Genomic DNA, 5,762 nt, shown 5'->3' on the forward strand with positions numbered 1-5,762 from the left:
CCCAAGTCAGGCTTTGTGCTGACAGTGTGGAGCCTGCTCAGGATGTGGAGCTTCAACAGTGTGGAGCATGCTCAGGATTCTCTTTCCCTCTCTCTCTGCCCCTTCCCCCTCAAAACAAATAAATAAACATTTTTTAAAAGTACCAAGAGAAAATAAGGCAGTTATATACAAAGGAAACCACATTAGACTATCCATTGATTTTTCAGCAGAAATTTCTCAGGCCAGAAGTGAGCGGCTTTATATTTTCAAAGTGTTAAAAGGGAAATAACTGCAGGCAAGAATACTCTATCCAGCAAGGCTATCATTCAGAATAGGAGAGATAAAGAGTTTCTCAGACAAACCAAAGCTAAAGGAGTTCATAAGCACTAAGTCAGCCATGCAAGAAACATTTAAAGGTACTCTTCAGTGGAAAGGAAGACCAAAAATGAGAGTATGAAAAGTAAAAAATACAAAAGCAGAAAAAATAAATATTTCTGTAAAAACAAGTCAAGGGTTTCATAAAATTAAATGATGTAAAATATGATACCATATACCTAAAATAGGAGAGTGGAGTAAAGAATGGGTTTAAACTTAAGTGACTGTCAATCTAACGTAGACTACCATGTGCCGGAGAACAGACCTAATTGTAATCTCAAATAAAAAACCAGCAACAGATATGCAAATAATAAGGAGAAAGGAATCCAAGTATGTCACTAAGGAAAGCCAACAAACCTTGAAAGAGAGCAAGAGAAGAAAGGATCAGAGAATTATAGAAACAACCATAAAACAAGTAGCAAAATGGCAATAAATCATATCTATCAAGAATTGCTTTGAATGTAAACAGACTAAACCTTCCAATCAAAAGAGATAGGATGACAGAACGGACAGACTGGCTCAATCAGTTAAGCGTCTGACTTTGGCTCAGGTCATGATCTTGCAGTTTGTGGGTTGAAGCCCTGTGTCAGGTTCTGTGCTGACAGCTCAGAGTCTGGAGCCTGCTTCAGAGTCTGTGTCTCCCTCTATCTCTGCCCCTCCCCTGCTCATACTCTCTCTCTCAAAAATAAACAAACATTAAAAACGTAAAAAATTACATAAAAACAAATGAAAATGAAAACACAACTATCTGAAATCTTTGTGATGCAGCAAAAGAGATTCTAAGAGGGAAGTTTATAGCAACGCAGGTCTACCTCAAGCAAGAAAAATCTCAAATAAACAACCTAACCTTACATCTAAAGGAGCTAGAAAAAACAAGAAGAAACAGAACCCAAACCCAGCAAAAGGAAGAATATAATAAAGATTAGAGCAGAAATAAATGATATACAAACTAAAAAAAACAACAGATGAGATCAAGAGCTAGGTCTTTGAAAAGATGAACAAAATTGATAAACCTCTAGCAAGACTCATTAAACAAAAAGAGAGAGAACCCAGATGAACAAAATAATTAATGAAGGAGGAGAAATAACAATAAACACCATAGAAATACAAACAATTGTAATAGAATATTATGAAAACTTATAAACCTACATGATGACAAGTTGGACAACTTAGAAGAAATGGATAAATTCCCTGGAACATATAATCTGCCAAAACTAAAGCAGGAAGAAATAGAAATTTTGAACAGACCAGTTACCAACAAGGAAATTGAATCGGGGGGGGGGGGGGGAAGAAGTCCCAACAAACAAAAGTCCAGGACCAGATGGCTTCACAGGAAAGTTCTACCAAATATTTAAAGAAGAGTTAATATCCATTCTTCACAAACTATTCAAAAAATACAAAAGGAAGTAAAAGTTCAAAATTCACTATGTATGGCCAGTGTTACCCTGATACCAAAGCCAGATAAAGACACCACAAAAAAGGAGAACCACAGGCCAATATCCCTCATAAACATAGATGCAAAAATCTTTAACAAAATATTAGCAAACCATATCCAACAATATATTTTTAAAAAGCGTACACCATGATCAAGTGGGATTTATTCCCAGGATACAAGGTGGTTCAATATTCACAAAACAATCAACTTGATATGTCACATCAATGGGAGAAAGGATTAAAACCATATGATCGTTTCAATAGATGCATATAAAGCATTTGGCAAAGTAGAACATCCATTCATGATAAAAAAAAAAACCTCTGCAAAGTAGGCCTAGAGGGAACATAGCTCAACATAATAAAGGCCTTACATTAAAAACCCACAGCCAACATCATAAGCAATCGTGAAAAACTGAGATCTTTTCCCCTAAGGTCAGGAACAAGACAAGGATGTTCACTTTTACCACTTTTATTCAACATAGTACTGGAAGTCCTAGCCACAGCAATTAGTCAGCATACAGAAATAAAAGGCATCCAAATTGGTAAGGAGAAGTATAAGTCTTACTATATGCAGATGAGATGCAACTATATATAGAACTGATGAATGATAAGTGGATTGATAAATGAATAAATGAACTGATAAATCAGTAATTAATTGAAATATAAATTCAATAAAGTCATAGGACACAAAATCAATGTACAGGTATCTGTTGCATTTTTATACATGAATAATGAAGCACTGGAAAGTAAAATTAAGAAAATAATCTTATTGCCTTTTGGCTGGAACTGCCATCTTCCAGTAATTGGCCAAAATGACCAACACAAAGGGAAAGAGGAAAGGTACTCGCTACATGTTCTCTAGGCCTTTTGGGAAACATGGAGTCATTCCTTTGGCAACATACATGTGAATCTACAAGAAAGGTGATATTGTGGACATCAAGGGAATGGGCACTCTTCAGAAAGGGATGCCCCCCAAGTGTTACCACGGTGATACCGGGAGAGTGTGCCAGGTCACCCGGCATGCTGTGGGCATTGTCGTGAACAAGCAAGTCAAAGGAAAGATTCTTGCTAAGAGAATTAATGTACGTATTGAGCATATTAAGCACTCACAGAGCCTAGATAGCTTCCTGAAGCATGCGAAGGAAAATAATCAGAAGAAGAAGGAAGCCAAGGAGAAGGGTACTTGGGTCCAAGTGAGGTGCCAGCCTGCCCCACCCAGGGAAGCACACTTTGTGAGAACCAATGGGAAGCTGGAGCTGTGGGAGCCCATTCCCTATGAATTTATGGCATGATAAATGTAAAAAGAAATAAAAGACCTCAAGGCTATAAAAAAATAAAGAAAAAATCTTATTTACAGTTGCACTAAGAACAATGAAATATCTAGGAATAAACTTAACCAGAGAGGTGAAAGACCTACACTCTGAAAACTATAAAACACTGATGAAAGCAATTTAAGATCATGCAAAGAAATGAAAAGATATTCCATGCTTATAGGTTGGAAGAAAATATATTGTTAAAATGTCTTTACTACCCAAAGCAATGTACACATTAAATGAAATCCCTATGAAAATACAGCATTTTTCACAGAACTAGAACAAACAATCCTAAAATATGTGTGGAACCACAAAAGACCTCGAATAGCTGAAGCAATCTTGAAAAAAAACAAAACTGGAGTATCGGATTTGTTCCAGACTTCAAGTTATACTTCAAAGTGATAATAATTAAAACAGTATGGCACTGGCTAAAAATAGATGTATAGGTCAATAGAATAGAACGGAAAACCCAGAAATAAACCCACAGTTATATGGTCGATCTTCAACAAAGAATGAATATACAATGGAAAAAAATAGTCTCTCTAACACATGGTTTTGGGAAAACTGGACAGCCATGCAAAAGAATGAAACTCAACCACTTTCTTTCACCATGAACAAAAAATAAACTCAAAATGGATTAAAGACCTAAATGCGACACCTGAAAGCATAAAAATCCTTGAAGAGAGAACAGACAGTAGTCTCTCTGACATTGGCTATAGCAACATTTTTCTAGATGTCTCCTGAGACAAGGGAAATAAAAGCAAAATAACCATCAGGACTACATCAAAATAAAGAGCTTCTGCATAGAGAAAAAAACAATCAACAAAACTAAAAGGCAACTTACAGAATGGGAGAACATATTGGCAAATGATATATCTGATAAAGGGTTAGTATTCAAAATATATAAAAAACTTATACAACTTAATACCCAAAAAGCAAACAATCCAATTAAAAAATGGACAGAAGACATTTCTCCAAAGAAGACATTCAAATGGCCAACAGACACATGAAAACATGCTCAGCATCAGGGAAATCCAAATCAAAACCACAATTAGATATCACCTGACAACTGTCAGAAGGGCTAAAATCAAGAACACAAGAAACAACAAGTATTGGTGAGTATGTGGAGAAAAAGAAACCCTCTCACACTGTTGGTGAGAATATAAGTTGTTACAGCTGCTGTGGAAAACGGTATGGAGGTTCCTCATAAAATTAAAAATAGAACTACCTTATGATCCAGGAATCAAACTACAGGGTGTTTACTCAAAAAAACACAGAAACACTACTAGCATAACAGCATTATTTACAATAGCCAAATTATGGAACAGGCCAAGTGTCCAGTGATAGATGAATGGATGAAGAAGATGTGATATATGTACACACACACACACATACATATATATATAATGGAATATTATTCAGCCACAAAAAAGAATGAAATCTTTCCATTTGTAATGACATGGATGGAGCTAGAGTATAAAACTAAGCAAAATAAGTCAGTCAGAGAAAGAGAAATATATGAGCTCATTCATATGTGGAATTTAAGAAACAAAACAAATGATCATAGGAAAGAAAAAAGAGAGAGAGAGACAAACTGAGAAAGATACTCTTAATGCTAGAGAACAAACTAATCATTATCAGGGGTGGGGGGATGGGGGAAATAGGGGATGGGATTAGAGTATGCTTGTTATAATGAAAAGATAAAAATATATAAATAAAAACACATCTTAATGTAAATTTTTAAAAAATTCAACAAGACTGCAAAGGAAACCCAAAATGGAATATAAATTATAAAAAATGTCCCTAAGTGTGTTATGTATGAATGACATATGTATACTGCAGGAAGTGGAGCAGAACAGAACTAATGTAAGTAACCTTAGGAAAAACAAACATCAGATTCCAAACTCTACTCCCTTTCTTTTTAAAACTGAAGAGTTTAGTTTTCTGTCTCTATCTCTATCTCTATCTCTATCTCTATCTCTATCTCTATCTCTATCTGTCAAGCTTGTAGAATCTTGTCTTTGTTCCCAATGTTCTGAAATTTCACAGTGATATACCTTAGTGTTGAGTCTTGCTAATCGATTTTTCCAGACTCTGTACCCCTCCCCACTGTACACCTCCTACTGATGACAGAAAATTACAGGATTCTGAATTTCTGAAATTCACTTAGCAGGGCTTTCATCTGAAAAATTTGTTCTTTGATTCTGTGAAATTATCTCAAATTATTTTAATTGGTGATTTCTGCCTCCCTGTTTTCTCTTTTGCTAGATTTCCTAGTACTTAGATTTTGGACCCACTGGACAGATTCTCTTATTTTCTCACCTTTCCTACTTTAAAAAAAAAAATCTTTATTTGTTTTTGAGAGTAGGGGGAGGAAGAGAGGGAGGGAGACACAGAAGAATCCAAAGCAAGTTCCAGGCCCTGAGCTATCAGCACAGAGCCCAACACAGGGCTGAAACTCCCGAACTGTGAGTTCATGACCTGAGCCAAAGTCAGATACTCAACCAACTGAGCCACCCAAGCGCCCCTTCTCTCTACTTTTTTATTTTTATCACTTTGTCTTTTTTCTCTACTTTTTGGAGAATTTTCAAAACTTATTTATACAATATTTTATTGAGTTTTTCATTTCCACTAACAGGTTTTTAACTTCTAAGGGCTGTG

The 5,762-nt window shown here is 35.6% G+C and overlaps 1 pseudogene; it reads left to right on the forward strand.

Moving 5' to 3' along the window:
* The first annotated feature begins 2,600 nt into the window (after positions 1 to 2,600).
* Positions 2,601 to 3,080, forward strand: LOC115289347 (annotated as a pseudogene).
* Positions 3,081 to 5,762: the final 2,682 nt, after the last annotated feature.

This window comes from Suricata suricatta, chromosome 1 (assembly GCF_006229205.1).
Source record: "Suricata suricatta isolate VVHF042 chromosome 1, meerkat_22Aug2017_6uvM2_HiC, whole genome shotgun sequence".
Lineage (NCBI taxonomy): Eukaryota > Metazoa > Chordata > Mammalia > Carnivora > Herpestidae > Suricata > Suricata suricatta.